Source organism: Pleurodeles waltl, chromosome 3_1, assembly GCF_031143425.1.
Source record: "Pleurodeles waltl isolate 20211129_DDA chromosome 3_1, aPleWal1.hap1.20221129, whole genome shotgun sequence".
In the NCBI taxonomy this organism is placed as follows: Eukaryota; Metazoa; Chordata; class Amphibia; order Caudata; family Salamandridae; genus Pleurodeles; species Pleurodeles waltl.
Window position 1 is genome coordinate 782717189 of NC_090440.1, and position 22082 is coordinate 782739270.

Below are 22082 nucleotides of genomic sequence, written 5' to 3' on the forward strand. Positions count from 1 at the left end.
CTTTTTTTTTTTTTTTAAATGTACTTTCCCCAATTTCTGTTGAGATGCTTTTATAATTTGAGGAGTCCTACTCGACTCAAACAGCCTGTAAGTGAGCTAAGTGGTTGCATGAAGCTCATGCTACTCTGGCCATTATTTTTTAAATTTTTTAAATGGTCTTGCAATAGACTATCAAGAATCTCGGTAGCTCTGAAACACATGGTGAAATTGAAATTTTCGGAAAACGTGTTTACTATGAATACTTGACATTTATGATGGATGGATAATTCTAACTGCAGATTCCTCAACTTGTGAATATCCCCAAACTCCATACTGGATCTGGAATTTTCCAGCATATCTTGAGCGCCGTGTAGGAAGCTGGCCTGGTGTGGTGAGCACCTATGGTGTTTTCACCCTATTCCAGGTATACCCTATTAGTGAAGTGTAGACAGTGTCTAGGAAGCCAGCTCTCTCTAGAGGTAGGTGTGGATGAGAGGTCAAGATTGATGTAGGAGAAATGCAAAGCTTATGCAATGCCACTATAGTCACATACCAACTTACCACACATGAAAGAACCAGTGTTATAAAAATAAAGTACTTTAAATAGTGATACTGTCTAGGAAATACCCCAACTGGAGGTAAGTAAACACTATTATATGCACATTAGCAGTAGCATAGAAAAGCAATAGTCCTTGGTAAAAGGAACAGGAGATAGTGAGGGTTTTAGGGACGGGCCAAACCATATACTAAAGTGGAATGTGAACGGCATTTGTAGGAAACTACCCTCAACTTGACACTGTTATCCCCATTTTCTGCCTGTCAAGTGTTTGTGTTCACTGGGGTCCTGCTAACCAGGACCCCAGTGATTATGCTCTCTCCCTTCTAAATTGGTGTAAGGAAATGGCTCCCTTTTGCAGTTACCCCCCACTTTTTGCCTGATACTGATGCTGATTTGACTGAGAAGTGTGCTGGGATGCTGCTAACCAGGCCCCTTCACCAGTGTTCTTTCACCTAAAATGTACCATTGTTTCCACAATTGGCACACCCCTGTCACACAAGTCCCTTGTAAAAGGTACCAGTGGTACCAAAGGCCCTGTGACAAAGGAAGGTCCTTAAGAGCTGCAGCATATGTTGTGCAACCCTAAGGGACCCCTCACCTAACACATGCACACTGCCAATGCAGATTGTGTGTGTTGGTGGGGAGAAAAAGGCAAAGTCGACATGGCATCCCCCTCAGGATGCCATGCACACACAATGCTGCCTGTGGCATAGGTAAGTCACCCCTCTAGCAGGCCTTACAGCCCTAAGGCTGGTGCACTGTACCACAGGTGAGGGCATAGCTGCATGAGCAATATGCCCCTACAGTGTCTAAGTCTATTCTTAGACATTGTAAGTACAGTGTGGCCACATTACGTATATGGTCTGGGAGTTTGTCAAAAACGAACTCCACAGCTCCATAATGGCTACACTGAATACTGCGAAGTTTGGTATCAAACTTCTCAGAATAATAAACCCACACTGATGCCAGTTTGGGATTTATTAAAATGCACACAGAGGGCATCTTAGAGATGCCTCCTGTATTTTACCCAATTGTTCAGTGCAGGGCTGACTGGTCTGTGCCAGCCTGCTGCTGAGACGAGTTTCTGACCCCATGTGGTGAGGGCCTTTGTGCCCTCTGAGGCCAGAAACAAAGCCTGCTATGGGTGGAGGTGCTTCACACCTCTCCCCTGCAGGAACTAACACCTAGCAGTGAGTCTCAAAGGCTCAGGCTTCGTGTTACAATGCCCCAGGGCACTCCAGCAAGTGGAGATGCCAGCCCCCACTTTTGGCAGCAAATCCAGGGTAGATAATGAGAAAAACAAGGAGTTGCCGCCCACCAGTCAGGACAGCCCCTGAGGTGACCCCTGGCTTTAGAAATCATCCATCTTGATTTTGGAGGATTCACCCAATAGGAATAGGATGTGCCCCCCCCCCCCCTCTCCCCTCAGGGAGGAGGCACAAAGAGGGTGTAGCCACCCTCAAGGACAGTAGCCATTGGCTACTGCCCTCCCAGGCCTAAACACATCCCTAAATTCAGTATTTAGGGGCACTCCAGAACCTAGGAAATCAGATTCCTGCAACCTGAAGAATGGACTGCCGACCTACAAGCCTGCAGAGGAGAAGGGAGACAACTGATTTGGCCCCAGCCCTACCGGACTGTCCAAGTTCGAAAACCTGCTCCAGCGATGCATCCGACTGGGACCAGCGACCTCTGAAGTCTGAGGACTGCCCTGACCCCCAGGACCAAGAAACTCCTGTGAACAGCGGTCCTGTTCAAAAACCTGCAACTTCTTTGGAACAAAGAAACCACTTTAAAGACTTCACGTTTCCCGCCGGAAGCGTGAGACTTTCCACTCTGCACCAGACGCCCCGCTCAACCTGCAGAAAACCAACACCTCGGAGGACTCACCGGCGACTGCGAGCCCGTGAGTAACCAGAGACCCCCCCAAGCCTCCACAGCTACGCCTGCAGAGGCTCCTCCTGACCACAACTGCCTGTAACAAGGGACCCGACGCCTGGAACCAACACTTCAGCCCCCAGGACCTGAAGGAACCGAACTCCAGTGCAGGAGCAACCCCCAGGCGACCCTTGGCCTAGCCCAGGTGAAGCACCCCTGTTCCCCATAGGTGCCTATGTGTTTTGGGTACCTCTTTGACCTGAGCTGCTGGTGTGGTAACTTTGGGGTTGCCTATGCCCCAAACTTGAGACTTGTAAGTGGTTTACTTGCCTTCAAAACTAACCTTTACTTACCTCCCCCAGGAACTGTTTTTTTTTTTTTTTTTTTTGCACTGGGTCCACTTTGAAAAGAGCTTACCATTTTTACAAAGACTGTGATATTGCTTTCATTCAAAGTTCCTAAAGTATCTAAGTGAAGTACCTTACATTTAAAGTATTAACTGTAAATCTTGAACCTGTGGTTCTTAAAATAAACTAAGAAAATATATTTTTCAATATAAAAACCTATTTGTAGGAGGTTGGCTCTGTAAATACTATTTCAAAGTAAAATTGCATGCACAGAGCCTAAGGGTTCCCCTTAGAGGTAAGATAGTGGCAAAAAGAAAATTCTAATGCTCTATTTTGTGGTAGTGTGGTCCAGCAGTAGGCTTATCAGAGGGTAGTGTTAAGCATTTGTTGTACACACAGGCAATAAATGAGGAACACACACTTAAATTCCAGGCCAGTAGGTTTTTATATAGAAAAATATATGTTCGATGGCATCTGTCGCTGTAGATACGCATGTTCTGCAATAGCTCGCCATCTGGTGTTGGGCCGGAGTGTTACAAGTTGTTTTTCTTCGAAGAAGTCTTTCGAGTCACGGGACCGAGTGACTCCTCCTTTTGTCTCCATTGCGCATGGGCGTCGACTCCATCTTCGATTGTTTTTTTTCCGCCATCGGGTTCGGACGTGTTCCTGTCGCTCCGAGTTTCGGAACAGAAAAAATAGTTAATTTCGGAAGATTTTCGTCGGTATTGTTGCGTTCGGGATCGGCGTACTTAGATTCAACACCGCATCGAAGATCGAAGAGCTCCGGTGCCCTTCGGGGTAGTTTTTCGATCCTCCGTCGGGGCCTGGTCGGCCCGACCGCGTGCTGAGGAACGCCGATGGAACGGACCCCGTTCCGTTTCTGCCCCAAATGCCACAATAAATACCCCTACACAGACCAACACTTGGTCTGCAACCTGTGCCTGTCACCTGAGCACAGCGAAGACACCTGCGAGGCCTGTCGTGCGTTCCGGTCCCGAAAAACACTCCGAGACCGTCGAGCCAGAAGACTTCAAATGGCGTCCGCACCGACAGCCCGACGGGAGTTCGAGGAACAGGAAGAGGAAGGTACCTTCTCGATCCAAGACTCAGACTCCGAAGGATTCGACGATACACAAACCGTGAGTAAGACGTCGAAAACCACACAAAGAAACATTTACAAGGCCCAGGGGACGCCACTGCCACCAGGCCATGGCTCAACCCATAAAATCGGTGACCGACCGTCGGCACCGAAAAAGGCCCAAACAGTGCCGAGATCGTCCGACTCCGGTCGAGACACCGGCACGCAGCCTTCTCGGGACCGAGAAAGTGCTGGAGACAAGCCTCGACACCGAGATGCCGGTGTGGACACGGCTCGACGCCGAGACAGCGGCACCGAAACAGATCGACGCCGAGAGGTTTCGGCCCCGAAAAGGAAAAAAGTCACCTCGGAGCCGAAAAAACACGCAGACAAAGTTTCGATGCCGAAACAAACTGCAAGCGACCCAGCTTCAGGCTCTTATACAGAAGAGCACTCGCTAACCTCCCAAATGCAGAAGCATAGGTTTGAGGAAGAGCTACAAGCAACTGATGCGGACCATACGCAAAAGCGTATCTTCATTCAGCAGGGGACAGGAAAAATAAGCACCCTTCCCCCCATTAGGAGAAAGAGAAGGTTGGAGTTCCAGACGGAACAAGCACCACAACCAAAAGTGGTGAAAAGAGTTACACCACCACCCTCTCCTCCGCCCGTGATTAACGTTTCACCAGCACAAACGCCATCACACTCCCCAGCTCACACCACCATGAGCCAGGGTGACCAAGACCAGGACGCATGGGACCTATACGACGCCCCAGTGTCAGATAACAGCCCAGAGGCATACCCTACAAAACCATCTCCACCAGAAGACAGCACCGCGTACTCTCAGGTGGTGGCTAGAGCAGCACAATTTCACAACGTAAGCCTCCACTCAGAACAGGTCGAGGATGATTTCTTGTTCAACACACTCTCCTCCACCCACAGCTCCTACCAAAGCCTGCCTATGCTCCCTGGTATGCTCCGGCACGCAAAAGACATATTTAAGGACCCGGTCAAAAGTAGGGCAATCACACCAAGGGTGGAAAAAAAGTATAAGCCGCCTCCTACGGACCCGGCTTTCATCACAACACAGCTGCCACCAGACTCTGTTGTTGTAGGAGCAGCTAGGAAAAGGGCCAACTCTCACACATCTGGAGATACACCACCCCCAGATAAAGAAAGCCGCAAGTTTGATGCAGCTGGTAAGAGAGTCGCAGCACAAGCTGCAAACCAGTGGCGCATCGCGAACTCCCAGGCACTACTTGCGCGCTATGACAGAGCCCACTGGGACGAGATGCAACATCTCATTGAACATCTGCCCAAAGACTTCCAAAATAGGGCAAAACAAGTGGTTGAGGAGGGACAGGCCATCTCCAACAACCAGATCCGCTCCTCCATGGACGCTGCAGATACAGCTGCACGGACAATTAATACATCTGTAACTATCAGAAGGCATGCATGGCTCCGAACGTCTGGATTTAAACCAGAGATTCAACAAGCAGTTCTCAATATGCCTTTTAATGAAAAAGAACTGTTCGGTCCAGAAGTGGACACAGCGATTGAGAAACTCAAAAAAGATACGGACACTGCCAAAGCCATGGGCGCACTCTACTCCCCGCAGAGCAGAGGGAATTACAGCTCATTCCGTAAAACGCCCTTTCGAGGGGGGTTTCGGGGTCAAAGCACACAAGCCAGCACCTCACAAGCCACACCGTCCAGTTACCAAGGACAGTATAGAGGAGGTTTTCGGGGACAATATAGAGGAGGGCAATTCCCTAGAAATAGAGGAAGATTCCAAAGCCCCAAAACCCCTACTACTAAACAGTGACTCACATGTCACTCACCCCCTCCACACAACACCAGTGGGGGGACGAATAGGTCATTATTACAGAGCATGGGAGAAAATCACTACAGACACTTGGGTTCTAGCAATTATCCAACATGGTTACTGCATAGAATTTCTACAGTTCCCTCCAAACATACCACCAAAAGCACAAAATTTAACAACACACCATTCCAATCTCCTAGAGATAGAAGTGCAGGCACTATTGCAAAAGAATGCAATCGAATTAGTGCCAAACACACAAATAAACACAGGAGTTTACTCACTGTACTTTCTGATACCAAAGAAGGACAAAACACTGAGACCAATCCTAGACCTCAGAGTAGTCAACACTTTCATCAAATCAGACCACTTCCACATGGTCACACTACAAGAAGTATTGCCATTGCTAAAGCTGCACGACTACATGGCAACTTTAGACCTCAAGGATGCTTATTTCCATATACCAATACACCCATCGCACAGGAAATACCTAAGGTTTGTATTCAAAGGAATACATTACCAATTCAAGGTACTGCCTTTCGGATTAACAACCGCACCAAGAGTCTTTACCAAATGTCTAGCGGTAGTCGCTGCACACATCAGAAGGCAGCAAATACATGTGTTCCCATATCTAGACGACTGGCTAATCAAGGCCCATTCGTTAATAGAGTGCTCAAATCACACAAATCATATCATACAAACCCTCTTCAAACTAGGGTTCACCGTCCATTTCACAAAATCCAAAATTCTGCCACGCAAGGTACAACAATACCTGGGAGCCATAATAGACACATCAAAAGGAGTAGCCACTCCAAGTCCACAAAGAATTCAAAATTTCAACACCATCATACAACGCATGTATCCAACACAAAAGATACAAGCAAAGATGGTATTACAACTCCTAGGCATGATGTCATCATGCATAGCCATTGTCCCAAACGCAAGACTGCACATAAGGCCCTTACAACAATGCCTAGCATCACAGTGGTCTCAAGCACAGGGTCACCTTCTAGATCTGGTGTTAATAGACCGCCAAACTTACCTCTCGCTTCTGTGGTGGAACAACATAAATTTAAACAAGGGGCGGCCTTTCCAAGACCCAGTGCCACAATACGTAATAACAACAGATGCTTCCATGACAGGGTGGGGAGCACACCTCGATCAACACAGCATACAAGGACAATGGAACGTACATCAAACAAAACTGCATATCAATCACCTAGAACTTCTTGCAGTTTTTCAAGCACTAAAAGCTTTCCAACCAATAATAGTTCACAAATACATTCTCGTCAAAACAGACAACATGACAACAATGTATTATCTAAACAAGCAGGGAGGGACGCACTCCACGCAGTTAAGCCTGTTAGCACAAAAAATTTGGCATTGGGCAATTCACAACCAAATTCGCCTAATTGCACAGTTTATACCAGGGATACAAAATCAACTCGCAGACAATCTCTCTCGAGATCACCAACAGGTCCACGAATGGGAAATTCACCCCCAAATACTGAACACTTATTTCAAACTCTGGGGAACACCTCAGATAGACTTGTTTGCGACAAGGGAGAACGCAAAATGCCAAAACTTCGCATCCAGATACCCACACAAACAATCCCAAGGCAATGCCCTATGGATGAACTGGTCAGGGATATTTGCTTACGCTTTTCCTCCTCTCCCTCTCCTTCCTTACCTGGTAAACAAACTCAGTCAAAGCAAACTCAAACTCATATTGATAGCACCAACTTGGGCAAGGCAACCCTGGTACACAACGCTGCTAGACCTATCAGTGGTACCCTGCATCAAATTGCCCAACAGGCCAGATCTGTTGACACAGCACAACCAAAAGATCAGACACCCAGATCCAGCATCGCTGAATCTAGCAATCTGGCTCCTGAAATCCTAGAATTCGGGCACTTACAACTTACCCAAGAATGTATGGAAGTCATAAAACAAGCAAGAAGGCCATCCACCAGGCACTGCTATGCAAGTAAATGGAAGAGGTTTGTTTGCTACTGCCATATTAATCAAATACAACCATTACACACAACTCCAGAACATGTAGTGGGTTACTTGCTTCACTTACAAAAATCTAACCTAGCTTTCTCTTCCATTAAGATTCACCTTGCAGCAATATCTGCATACCTGCAGACTACCTATTCAACTTCCCTATATAAAATACCAGTCATTAAAGCATTCATGGAGGGCCTTAGGAGAATTATACCACCAAGAACACTACCTGTTCCTTCATGGAACCTAAATGTTGTCCTAACTAGACTTATGGGTCCACCTTTTGAACCCATGCACTCCTGCGACATACAGTTCCTAACCTGGAAGGTGGCATTTCTCATCGCCATTACTTCCCTGAGAAGAGTAAGCGAGATTCAGGCGTTTACTATACAGGAACCTTTTATACAACTACACAAAAATAAAGTCGTCCTAAGGACCAATCCTAAATTTTTGCCAAAGGTTATTTCACCGTTCCATCTAAATCAAACAGTGGAACTTCCGGTGTTCTTTCCACAGCCAGATACCGTAGCTGAAAGGGCACTACATACATTAGATGTCAAAAGAGCATTAATGTATTACATTGACAGAACAAAGAACATCAGAAAGACTAAACAACTCTTTATTGCATTTCAAAAACCTCATGCAGGAAACCCAATTTCAAAACAAGGTATAGCCAGATGGATAGTTAAATGCATCCAAATCTGCTACCTTAAAGCTAAACGACAGCTGCCCATTACACCAAAGGCACACTCAACCAGAAAGAAAGGTGCTACCATGGCCTTTCTAGGAAACATCCCAATGCAAGAAATATGTAAGGCAGCCACATGGTCTACGCCTCACACATTCACCAAGCACTACTGTGTAGACGTGTTATCCGCACAACAAGCCACAGTAGGTCAAGCTGTATTAAGGACATTATTTCAGACTACTTCCACTCCTACAGGCTGATCCACCGCTTTTGGGGAAATAACTGCTTACTAGTCTATTGCAGAACATGCGTATCTACAGCGACAGATGCCATCGAACTGAAAATGTCACTTACCCAGTGTACATCTGTTCGTGGCATCAGTCGCAGTAGATTCGCATGTGCCCACCCGCCTCCCCGGGAGCCTGTAGCAGTTTGGAAGTTACCTTCAATTATTTATATATGTATCATCTCAACCTTAAATAAGTGCATACTTAGTCACTCCATTGCATGGGCACTATTACTACAATTCAACTCCTACCTCACCCTCTGCGGGGAAAAACAATCGAAGATGGAGTCGACGCCCATGCGCAATGGAGACAAAAGGAGGAGTCGCTCGGTCCCGTGACTCGAAAGACTTCTTCGAAGAAAAACAACTTGTAACACTCCGGCCCAACACCAGATGGCGAGCTATTGCAGAACATGCGAATCTACTGCGACCGATGCCACGAACAGATGTACACTGGGTAAGTGACATTTTCATTCCTGAGGCTGTGGGAGGTTCCAGTGGACCAACTATGTCCACACCCACTCTTTCAAAGGGGACCCCCACCACTGGAAGTGGAATGAGGGGGGCCTTTGGATGCCCACCTGTCTTACCACTGGCTTGACAGGTGGGGCAGGAGAGGCAAAACTCCTTAACCATGTTGGACATATTGGGCCAGTAGAAGTGGTTGACTAACCTCTCCCACGTCTTGGTTTGTCCCAAATGTCCAGCAAGGGGAATGTCATGGGCCAATGTTAGGATGAACCCTCTGAACAGCTGAGGCACTACCACTCTCCTAGTGGCACCAGGTTTGGGGTCTCTGGCCTCAGTGTACAGGAGTCCATCTTCCCAATAGACCCTATGTGTTCCATTTTTCTTGCCCTTGGACTCTTCAGCAGCTTGCTGCCTAAGGCCTTCAAGAGAGGGACAGGTTTCTTGTCCCTTACACAGCTCCTCCCTTGAGGGTCCCCCTGGGCCTAAGAGCTCAACCTGATAAGGTTCAAGCCCCAAAGGCTCAGTTCCCTCAGAGGGCAGAACTTCTTCCTGAGAAGAGAGGTTCCCTTTCTTTTGCTGTGTTGCAGTTGGTTTCCCAACTGACTTTCCTGTTCTCTTGGTAGGCTGGGCCATTCTTCCAGACTCCAGCTCTACTTGTTCACCCTGTGCCTTGCACTGTGCTCTTGTTTTCACACACACCAGTTCAGGGATACCCAGCATTGCTGCATGGGTTTTTAGTTCTACCTCAGCCCATGCTGAGGACTCCAGGTCATTTCCAAGCAGACAGTCCACTGGGATATTTGAGGAGACCACCACCTGTTTCAGGCCATTGACCCCTCCCCATTCTAAAGTAACCATTGCCATGGGATGTACTTTTCTCTGATTGTCAGCGTTGGTGACTGTGTAAGTTTTTCCAGTCAGGTATTGGCCAGGGGAAACCAGTTTCTCTGTCACCATGGTGACACTGGCACCTGTATCCCTCAGGCCCTCTATTCTAGTCCCATTAATTAAGAGTTGCTGTCTGTATTTTTGCATGTTAGGCGGCCAGACAGCTAGTGTGGCTAAATCCACCCCACCCTCAAACTAGAGTAGCTTCAGTGTGGACCCTGATTTGCTCTGGGCACACTGTTGATCCCACTTGGAGACTAGCCATACCAGTGTTACCTGGATGGGAGTTTGGAGTGGAACCTTTCTTGGGACAGGCCTTGTCTCCAGTTTGGTGTCCATGCTGTTTACAGCTATGACACCAGGCCTTTTTGGGATCAAAGTTTTTACCCTTGTACCCATGGTTTTGTGAAGAGGCTCTGGGCCCGCCCTCCTGTGCAGGTTTTTGGGGGCCTGTAGAAGACTCTTTACTATTTTTAGTTTTGGTTGTCTCATCACCCTTCCCCTGGGGCGTCTGTGACCCCTTTCTTTTGGTCACCCCCTGTTGAAGTCTTGGACACCCTTGTCTTGACCCAATGGTCCGCCTTCTTTCCCAATTCTTGGGGAGAAATTGGTCCTAGGTCTACCAGATGCTGATGCAGTTTATCATTGAAACAATTACTTAACAGGTGTTCTTTCACAAATAAATTGTACAGCCCATCCAAAGCCCTCAATCAGGGTACCCTTCATGAGGTCATAAGATTCTGCATCTTGTCCAGAGAGTGTGAGGAGTCTATCCCTACACTTTCCTGTGAACATTTCCCAAAGGAGAGCACCCCAGTGAGATCGGTTCACTTTTCTGGTTACACAAGCCCTCTCAAAAGCTGTGAACCATTTGGTGATGTCATCACCATCTTCATATTTAGTTACAATCCCTTTAGGGATTTTCAACATGTCAGGAGAATCTCTGACCCTATTTATGTTGCTGCCACCATTGATGGGTCCTAGGCCCATCTCTTGTCTTTCCCTCTCTATGGCTAGGATCTGTCTTTCCAAAGCCAATCTTTTGGCCATCCTGGCTAACTGGATGTCCTCTTCACTGGGGGTATCCTCAGTGATTTCAGAGGTGTTGGTCTCTCCTGTGAGGGAACCAGCATCTCTGACTATTATTTTTGGAGTCAGGGTTTGAGGGACCCTGTTCTCCCTAGATAGGACTGGTAGGGGGGAATTTTCCTCCAAGTCACTATCCTCTTCCTCTGAGTTGCCACCCTCAGAGGGGTTGGCCTTTTCAAACTCTGCCAAAAGCTCCTGGAGCTGTATTTTGGTAGGTTTGGGGCCCATTGTTGTTTTCTTTATTTTACAGAGTGACCTTAGCTCCCTCATCTTAAGATGGAGGTAAGGTGTGGTGTCGAGTTCCACCACAGTCACATCTGTGCTAGACATTTTGCTTCTAAAAGTTGGAATACTTTTTAAGAATCTACAACTGGTTCTAGAATCTAATTCAAACTTTTAAACTCTAAAAGAAATGCTAAACAGGATCTAACACAAGGCCCTAGCAGGTCTTTTAAGAATTTAGAAAACTTTTCAAATTGCAAAAATCAATTTCTAATGACAATTTTGGAATTTGTCGTGTGATCAGGTATTGGCTGAGTAGTCCAGCAAATGCAAAGTCTTGTACCCCACCGCTGATCCACCAATGTAGGAAGTTGGCTCTGTATGTGCTATTTCAAAGTAAGGAATAGCATGCACAGAGTCCAAGGGTTCCCCTTAGAGGTAAAATAGTGGTAAAAATAGATAATACTAATGCTCTATTTTGTGGTAGTGTGGTCGAGCAGTAGGCTTATCCAAGGAGTAGTGTTAAGCATTTGTTGTACATACATATAGACAATAAATGAGGTACACACACTCTGAGACAAATCCAGCCAATAGGTTTTTGTATTGAAAAATATATTTTCTTAGTTTATTTTAAGAACCACAGGTTCAAATTCTACATGTAATATCTCATTCGAAAGGTATTGCAAGTACTTTAGGAACTTCAAATCATAAAAATTGCATGTATACTTTTCGAGTTATTGACAAATAGCTGTTTTAAAAGTGGACACTTAGTGCAATTTTCACAGTTCCTGGGGGAGGTAAGTTTTTGTTAGTTTTACCAGGTAAGTAAGACACTTACAGGGTTCAGTTCTTGGTCCAAGGTAGCCCACCGTTGGGGGTTCAGAGCAACCCCAAAGTCACCACACCAGCAGCTCAGGGCCGGTCAGGTGCAGAGTTCAACGTGGTGCCCAAAACACATAGGCTAGAATGGAGAGAAGGGGGTGCCCCGGTTCCGGTCTGCTTGCAGGTAAGTACCCACGTCTTCGGAGGGCACCGGGGGGGACACAAGCTGTAGGAAGTTGGCTCTGTATGTGCTATTTCAAAGTAAGGAATAGCATGCACAGAGTCCAAGGGTTCCCCTTAGAGGTAAAATAGTGGTAAAAATAGATAATACTAATGCTCTATTTTGTGGTAGTGTGGTCGAGCAGTAGGCTTATCCAAGGAGTAGTGTTAAGCATTTGTTGTACCTACACATAGACAATAAATGAGGTACACACACTCAGAGACAAATCCAGCCAATAGGTTTTTATATAGAAAAATATCTTTTCTTAGTTTATTTTAAGAACCACAGGTTCAAATTTAACATGTAATATCTTGTTCGAAAGGTATTGCAGGTAAGTACTTTAGGAACTTCAAATCATCAAAATTGCATGTATACTTTTCAAGTTATTGTCAAATAGCTGTTTCAAAAGTGGACACTTAGTGCAATTTTCACAGTTCCTGGGGGAGGTAAGTTTTTGTTAGTTTTACCAGGTAAGTAGGACACTTACAGGGTTCAGTTCTTGGTCCAAGGTAGCCCACCGTTGGGGGTTCAGAGCAACCCCAAAGTCACCACACCAGCAGCTCAGGGCCGGTCAGGTGCAGAGTTCAAAGTGGTGCCCAAAACACATAGGCTAGAATGGAGAGAAGGGGGTGCCCCGGTTCCGATCTGCTTGCAGGTAAGTACCCGCGTCTTCGGAGGGCAGACCAGAGGGGTTTTGTAGGGCACCGGGGGGGACACAAGTTGACACAGAAATTTCACCCTCAGCAGCGCGGGGGCGGCCGGGTGCAGTGTAGAAACAAGCGTCGGGTTTGTAATGGAAGTCAATGAGAGATCTCGGGATCTCTTCAGCGCTGCAGGCAGGCAAGGGGGGATTCCTCGGGGAAACCTCCACTTGGGCAAGGGAGAGGGACTCCTGGGGGTCACTTCTCCAGTGAAAGTCCGGTCCTTCAGGTCCTGGGGGCTGCGGGTGCAGGGTCTCTCCCAGGCGTCGGGACTTTAGGTTCAAAGAGTCGCGGTCAGGGGAAGCCTCGGGATTCCCTCTGCAGGCGGCGCTGTGGGGGCTCAGGGGGGACAGGTTTTGGTACTCACAATATCAGAGTAGTCCTGGGGTCCCTCCTGAGGTGTTGGATCGCCACCAGCCGAGTCGGGGTCGCCGGGTGCAGTGTTGCAAGTCTCACGCTTCTTGCGGGGAGCTTGCAGGGTTCTTTAAAGCTGCTGGAAACAAAGTTGCAGCTTTTCTTGGAGCAGGTCCGCTGTCCTCGGGAGTTTCTTGTCTTTTCGAAGCAGGGGCAGTCCTCAGAGGATGTCGAGGTCGCTGGTCCCTTTGGAAGGCGTCGCTGGAGCAGGATCTTTGGAAGGCAGGAGACAGGCCGGTGAGTTTCTGGAGCCAAGGCAGTTGTCGTCTTCTGGTCTTCCGCTGCAGGGGTTTTCAGCTAGGCAGTCCTTCTTCTTGTAGTTGCAGGAATCTAATTTTCTAGGGTTCAGGGTAGCCCTTAAATACTAAATTTAAGGGCGTGTTTAGGTCTGGGGGGTTAGTAGCCAATGGCTACTAGCCCTGAGGGTGGGTACACCCTCTTTGTGCCTCCTCCCAAGGGGAGGGGGTCACAATCCTAACCCTATTGGGGGAATCCTCCATCTGCAAGATGGAGGATTTCTAAAAGTTAGAGTCACCTCAGCTCAGGACACCTTAGGGGCTGTCCTGACTGGCCAGTGACTCCTCCTTGTTATTCTCATTATTTTCTCCGGCCTTGCCGCCAAAAGTGGGGCCTGGCCGGAGGGGGCGGGCAACTCCACTAGCTGGAGTGTCCTGCTGGGTTGGCACAAAGGAGGTGAGCCTTTGAGGCTCACCGCCAGGTGTGACAATTCCTGCCTGGGAGAGGTGTTAGCATCTCCACCCAGTGCAGGCTTTGTTACTGGCCTCAGAGTGACAAAGGCACTCTCCCCATGGGGCCAGCAACATGTCTCGGTTTGTGGCAGGCTGCTAAAACTAGTCAGCCTACACAGATAGTCGGTTAAGTTTCAGGGGGCACCTCTAAGGTGCCCTCTGTGGTGTATTTTACAATAAAATGTACACTGGCATCAGTGTGCATTTATTGTGCTGAGAAGTTTGATACCAAACTTCCCAGTTTTCAGTGTAGCCATTATGGTGCTGTGGAGTTCGTGTTTGACAGACTCCCAGACCATGTACTCTTATGGCTACCCTGCACTTACAATGTCTAAGGTTTTGTTTAGACACTGTAGGGGTACCATGCTCATGCACTGGTACCCTCACCTATGGTATAGTGCACCCTGCCTTAGGGCTGTAAGGCCTGCTAGAGGGGCGTCTTACCTATACTGCATAGGCAGTGAGAGGCTGGCATGGCACCCTGAGGGGAGTGCCATGTCGACTTACTCGTTTTGTCCTCACTAGCACACACAAGCTGGTAAGCAGTGTGTCTGTGCTGAGTGAGAGGTCTCCAGGGTGGCATAAGACATGCTGCAGCCCTTAGAGACCTTCCTTGGCATCAGGGCCCTTGGTAATAGAAGTACCAGTTACAAGGGACTTATCTGGATGCCAGGGTCTGCCAATTGTGGATACAAAAGTACAGGTTAGGGAAAGAACACTGGTGCTGGGGCCTGGTTAGCAGGCCTCAGCACACTTTCAATTGTAAACATAGCATCAGCAAAGGCAAAAAGTCAGGGGGCAACCATGCCAAGGAGGCATTTCCTTACACAACCCCCCCCCAAACGAAAGAGGATGAGACTAACCTTTCCCAAGAGAGTCTTCATTTTCTAAGTGGAAGAACCTGGAAAGGCCATCTGCATTGGCATGGGCAGTCCCAGGTCTGTGTTCCACTATAAAGTCCATTCCCTGTAGGGAGATGGACCACCTCAACAGTTTAGGATTTTCACCTTTCATTTGCATCAGCCATTTGAGAGGTCTGTGGTCAGTTTGAACTAGGAAGTGAGTCCCAAAGAGGTATGGTCTCAGCTTCTTCAGGGACCAGACCACAGCAAAGGCCTCCCTCTCAATGGCACTCCAACGCTGCTCCCTGGGGAGTAACCTCCTGCTAATGAAAGCAACAGGCTGGTCAAGGCCATCATCATTTGTTTGGGACAAAACTGCCCCTATCCCATGTTCAGAGGCATCAGTCTGCACAATGAACTGCTTAGAATAATCTGGAGCTTTGAGAACTGGTGCTGAGCACATTGCCTGTTTCAGGGTGTCAAAGGCCTGTTGGCAGTCCACAGTCCAGTTCACTTTCTTGGGCATTTTCTTGGAGGTGAGCTCAGTGAGGGCTGTCACAATGGATCCATATCCCTTCACAAACCTCCTGTAGTACCCAGTCAAGCCAAGGAATGCCCTGACTTGAGTCTGGGTTTTTGGAGCTACCCAGTCCAGAATAGTCTGGATCTTGGGTTGGAGTGGCTGAACTTGGCCTCCACCTACAAGGTGTCCCAAGTAAACCACAGTTCCCTGCCCTATCTGGCATTTGGATGCCTTGATAGAGAGGCCTGCAGATTGCAGAGCCTTCAAAACCTTCCTCAGGTGGACCAGGTGATCCTGCCAGGTGGAGCTAAAGACAGCAATATCATCAAGATAAGCTGTGCTAAAGGACTCCAAGCCAGCAAGGACTTGATTCACCAACCTTTGGAAGGTGGCAGGGGCATTCTTTAAACCAAAGGGCATAACAGTAAACTGATAATGCCCATCAGGTGTGGAGAATGCTGTCTTTTCTTTTGCTCCAGGTGCCATTTTTATTTGCCAGTACCCTGCTGTCAAGTCAAAGGTACTTAGGAATTTGGCAGCACCTAATTTATCAATGAGCTCATCAGCTCTTGGAATTGGATGAGCATCTGTCTTGGTGACAGAATTGAGCCCTCTGTAGTCCACACAAAACCTCATCTCTTTCTTTCCATCTGTGGTGTGAGGTTTGGGGACTAAGACCACTGGGCTAGCCCAGGGGCTGTCAGAGCGCTCAATGACTCCCAATCCCAGCATCTTGTGGACTTCCACCTTGATGCTTTCCTTAACATGGTCAGACTGTCTAAAGATTTTGTTCTTGACAGGCATGCTGTCTCCTGTGTCCACATCATGGGTACACAGGTGTGTCTGACCAGGGGTTAAGGAGAAGAGTTCAGGAAACTGTTGTAGGACTCTCCTACAATCAGCTTGCTGTTGGCCAGAGAGGGTGTCTGAGTAGATCACTCCATCTACTGTACCATCTTTTGGGTCTGATGACAGAAGATCAGGGAGAGGTTCACTCTCTGCCTCCTGATCCTCATCTGTTACCATCAACAGATTGACATCAGCCCTGTCGTGGAAGAGCTTAAGGCGGTTTACATGGATCACCCTTTTGGGGCTCCTGCTTGTGCCCAGGTCCACCAAGTAGGTGACCTGACTCTTCCTCTCTAGTACTGGGTAAGGGCCACTCCATTTGTCCTGGAGTGCCCTGGGAGCCACAGGCTCCAGAACCCAGACTTTCTGCCCTGGTTGGAACTCAACCAGTGCAGCCTTTTGGTCATACCAAAACTTCTGGAGCTGTTGGCTGGCCTCAAGGTTTTTGGTTGCCTTTTCCATGTACTCTGCCATTCTAGAGCGAAGGCCAAGTACATAGTCCACTATGTCCTGTTTAGGCTCATGGAGAGGTCTCTCCCAGCCTTCTTTAACAAGGGCAAGTGGTCCCCTTACAGGGTGACCAAACAGAAGTTCAAAGGGTGAGAACCCTACTCCCTTCTGTGGTACCTCCCTGTAAGCGAAAAGCAGACATGGCAGGAGGACATCCCATCTCCTTTTGAGTTTTTCTGGGAGCCCCATGATCATGCCTTTTAATGTCTTGTTGAATCTCTCAACTAAGCCATTAGTTTGTGGATGGTAAGGTGTAGTGAATTTATAAGTCACTCCACATTCATTCCACATGTGTTTTAGGTATGCTGACATGAAGTTGGTACCTCTGTCAGACACCACCTCCTTAGGGAAACCCACTCTGGTAAAGATACCAATGAGGGCCTTGGCTACTGCAGGGGCAGTAGTCGACCTAAGGGGAATAGCTTCAGGATACCTGGTAGCATGATCCACTACTACCAGGATATACATATTTCCTGAGGCTGTGGGAGGTTCCAGTGGACCAACTATGTCCACACCCACTCTTTCAAAGGGCACCCCCACCACTGGAAGTGGAATGAGGGGGGCCTTTGGGTGCCCACCTGTCTTACCACTGGCTTGACAGGTGGGGCAGGAGAGGCAAAACTCCTTAACCATGTTGGACATATTGGGCCAGTAGAAGTGGTTGACTAACCTCTCCCACGTCTTGGTTTGTCCCAGATGTCCAGCAAGGGGAATGTCATGGGCCAATGTTAGGATGAACTCTCTGAACAGCTGAGGCACTACCACTCTCCTAGTGGCACCAGGTTTGGGGTCTCTGGCCTCAGTGTACAGGAGCCCATCCTCCCAATAGACCCTATGTGTTCCATTTTTCTTGCCTTTGGACTCTTCAGCAGCTTGCTGCCTAAGGCCTTCAAGAGAGGGACAGGTTTCTTGTCCCTTACACAGCTCTTCCCTTGAGGGTCCCCCTGGGCCTAAGAGCTCAACCTGATAAGGTTCAAGTTCCAAAGGCTCAGTTCCCTCAGAGGGCAGAACTTCTTCCTGAGAAGAGAGGTTCCCTTTCTTTTGCTGTGTTGCAGTTGGTTTCCCAACTGACTTTCCTGTTCTCATGGTAGGTTGGGCCATTTTTCCAGACTCCAGCTCTACTTTTTCACCCTGTGCCTTGCATTGTGCTCTTGTTTTCACACACACCAGTTCAGGGATACCCAGCATTGCTGCATGGGTTTTTAGTTCTACCTCAGCCCATGCTGAGGACTCCAGGTCATTTCCAAGCAGACAGTCCACTGGGATATTTGAGGAGACCACCACCTGTTTCAGGCCATTGACCCCTCCCCATTCTAAAGTAACCATTGCCATGGGATGTACTTTTCTCTGATTGTCAGCGTTGGTGACTGTGTAAGTTTTTCCAGTCAGGTATTGGCCAGGGGAAACCAGTTTCTCTGTCACCATGGTGACACTGGCACCTGTATCCCTCAGGCCCTCTATTCTAGTCCCATTAATTAAGAGTTGCTGTCTGTATTTTTGCATGTTAGGCGGCCAGACAGCTAGTGTGGCTAAATCCACCCCACCCTCAGAAACTAGAGTAGCTTCAGTGTGGACCCTGATTTGCTCTGGGCACACTGTTGATCCCACTTGGAGACTAGCCATACCAGTGTTACCTGGATGGGAGTTTGGAGTGGAACCTTTCTTGGGACAGGCCTTGTCTCCAGTTTGGTGTCCATGCTGTTTACAGCTATGACACCAGGCCTTTTTGGGATCAAAGTTTTTACCCTTGTACCCATTGTTTTGTGAAGAGGCTCTGGGCCCACCCTCCTGTGCAGGTTTTTGGGGGCCTGTAGAAGACTCTTTACTATTTTTAGTTTTGGTTGTCTCATCACCCTTCTGCTGGGGAGTCTTTGTGACCCCTTTCTTTTGGTCACCCCCTGTTGAAGTCTTGGACCCCCTTGTCTTGACCCAATGGTCCGCCTTCTTTCCCAATTCTTGGGGAGAAATTGGTCCTAGGTCTACCAGATGCTGATGCAGTTTATCATTGAAACAATTACTTAACAGGTGTTCTTTCACAAATAAATTGTACAGCCCATCATAATTACTTACACCACTGCCTTGAATCCAACCATCTAGTGTTTTCACTGAGTAGTCAACAAAGTCAACCCAGGTCTGGCTCGAGGATTTTTGAGCCCCCCTGAACCTAATCCTGTACTCCTCAGTGGAGAATCCAAAGCCCTCAATCAGGGTACCCTTCATGAGGTCATAAGATTCTGCATCTTGTCCAGAGAGTGTGAGGAGTCTATCCCTACACTTTCCTGTGAACATTTCCCAAAGGAGAGCACCCCAGTGAGATCTGTTCACTTTTCTGGTTACACAAGCCCTCTCAAAAGCTGTGAACCATTTGGTGATGTCATCACCATCTTCATATTTAGTTACAATCCCTTTGGGGATTTTCAACATGTCAGGAGAATCTCTGACCCTATTTATGTTGCTGCCACCATTGATGGGTCCTAGGCCCATCTCTTGTCTTTCCCTCTCTATGGCTAGGATCTGTCTTTCCAAAGCCAATCTTTTGGCCATCCTGGCTAACTGGATGTCCTCTTCACTGGAGTTATCCTCAGTGATTTCAGAGTTGTTGGTCCCTCCTGTGAGGGAACCAGCATCTCTGACTATTATTTGTGGAGTCAGGGCTTGAGAAGCCCTGCTCTCCCTAAGTAGGACTGGAGGGGGGGAATTTCCCTCCAAGTCACTATCTTCATCCTCTGAGTTGCCATCCTCAGAGGGGTTGGCCTTTTCAAACTCTGCCAAAAGCTCCTGGAGCTGTACTTTGGTAGGTTTGGGGCCCATTGCTATTTTCTTTAGTTTACAGAGTGACCTTAGCTCTCTCATCTGTAGATGGAGGTAAGGTGTGGTGTCGAGTTCCACCACATTCACATCTGTGCTAGACATTATGCTTCTAAAAGTTGGAATACTTTTTAAGAATCTACAACTGGTTCTAGAATCTAATTCAAACTTTTACAAACTTTTAAACTCTAAAAGAAATGCTAAACAGGATCTAACACAAGGCCCTAGCAGGTCTTTTAAGAATTTAGAAAACTTTTCAAATTGCAAAAATCAATTTCTAATGACAATTTTGGAATTTGTCGTGTGATCAGGTATTGGCTGAGTAGTCCAGCAAATGCAAAGTCTTGTACCCCACCGCTGATCCACCAATGTAGGAAGTTGGCTCTGTATGTGCTATTTCAAAGTAAGGAATAGCATGCACAGAGTCCAAGGGTTCCCCTTAGAGGTAAAATAGTGGTAAAAATAGATAATACTAATGCTCTATTTTGTGGTAGTGTGGTCGAGCAGTAGGCTTATCCAAGGAGTAGTGTTAAGCATTTGTTGTACCTACACATAGACAATAAATGAGGTACACACACTCAGAGACAAATCCAGCCAATAGGTTTTTATATAGAAAAATATCTTTTCTTAGTTTATTTTAAGAACCACAGGTTCAAATTTAACATGTAATATCTTGTTCGAAAGGTATTGCAGGTAAGTACTTTAGGAACTTCAAATCATCAAAATTGCATGTATACTTTTCAAGTTATTGTCAAATAGCTGTTTCAAAAGTGGACACTTAGTGCAATTTTCACAGTTCCTGGGGGAGGTAAGTTTTTGTTAGTTTTACCAGGTAAGTAGGACACTTACAGGGTTCAGTTCTTGGTCCAAGGTAGCCCACCGTTGGGGGTTCAGAGCAACCCCAAAGTCACCACACCAGCAGCTCAGGGCCGGTCAGGTGCAGAGTTCAAAGTGGTGCCCAAAACACATAGGCTAGAATGGAGAGAAGGGGGTGCCCCGGTTCCGATCTGCTTGCAGGTAAGTACCCGCGTCTTCGGAGGGCAGACCAGAGGGGTTTTGTAGGGCACCGGGGGGGACACAAGTTGACACAGAAATTTCACCCTCAGCAGCGCGGGGGCGGCCGGGTGCAGTGTAGAAACAAGCGTCGGGTTTGTAATGGAAGTCAATGAGAGATCTCGGGATCTCTTCAGCGCTGCAGGCAGGCAAGGGGGGATTCCTCGGGGAAACCTCCACTTGGGCAAGGGAGAGGGACTCCTGGGGGTCACTTCTCCAGTGAAAGTCCGGTCCTTCAGGTCCTGGGGGCTGCGGGTGCAGGGTCTCTCCCAGGCGTCGGGACTTTAGGTTCAAAGAGTCGCGGTCAGGGGAAGCCTCGGGATTCCCTCTGCAGGCGGCGCTGTGGGGGCTCAGGGGGGACAGGTTTTGGTACTCACAATATCAGAGTAGTCCTGGGGTCCCTCCTGAGGTGTTGGATCGCCACCAGCCGAGTCGGGGTCGCCGGGTGCAGTGTTGCAAGTCTCACGCTTCTTGCGGGGAGCTTGCAGGGTTCTTTAAAGCTGCTGGAAACAAAGTTGCAGCTTTTCTTGGAGCAGGTCCGCTGTCCTCGGGAGTTTCTTGTCTTTTCGAAGCAGGGGCAGTCCTCAGAGGATGTCGAGGTCGCTGGTCCCTTTGGAAGGCGTCGCTGGAGCAGGATCTTTGGAAGGCAGGAGACAGGCCGGTGAGTTTCTGGAGCCAAGGCAGTTGTCGTCTTCTGGTCTTCCGCTGCAGGGGTTTTCAGCTAGGCAGTCCTTCTTCTTGTAGTTGCAGGAATCTAATTTTCTAGGGTTCAGGGTAGCCCTTAAATACTAAATTTAAGGGCGTGTTTAGGTCTGGGGGGTTAGTAGCCAATGGCTACTAGCCCTGAGGGTGGGTACACCCTCTTTGTGCCTCCTCCCAAGGGGAGGGGGTCACAATCCTAACCCTATTGGGGGAATCCTCCATCTGCAAGATGGAGGATTTCTAAAAGTTAGAGTCACCTCAGCTCAGGACACCTTAGGGGCTGTCCTGACTGGCCAGTGACTCCTCCTTGTTATTCTCATTATTTTCTCCGGCCTTGCCGCCAAAAGTGGGGCCTGGCCGGAGGGGGCGGGCAACTCCACTAGCTGGAGTGTCCTGCTGGGTTGGCACAAAGGAGGTGAGCCTTTGAGGCTCACCGCCAGGTGTGACAATTCCTGCCTGGGAGAGGTGTTAGCATCTCCACCCAGTGCAGGCTTTGTTACTGGCCTCAGAGTGACAAAGGCACTCTCCCCATGGGGCCAGCAACATGTCTCGGTTTGTGGCAGGCTGCTAAAACT

At 48.1% G+C, this 22082-nt stretch overlaps 1 protein-coding gene across 5 annotated transcripts in view; it reads left to right on the plus strand.

Moving 5' to 3' along the window:
• Window positions 1-22082, plus strand: part of EIF4G2 (eukaryotic translation initiation factor 4 gamma 2) — a 269529-nt gene that overhangs the window by 143934 nt on the left and 103513 nt on the right. The window lies entirely within an intron of this gene.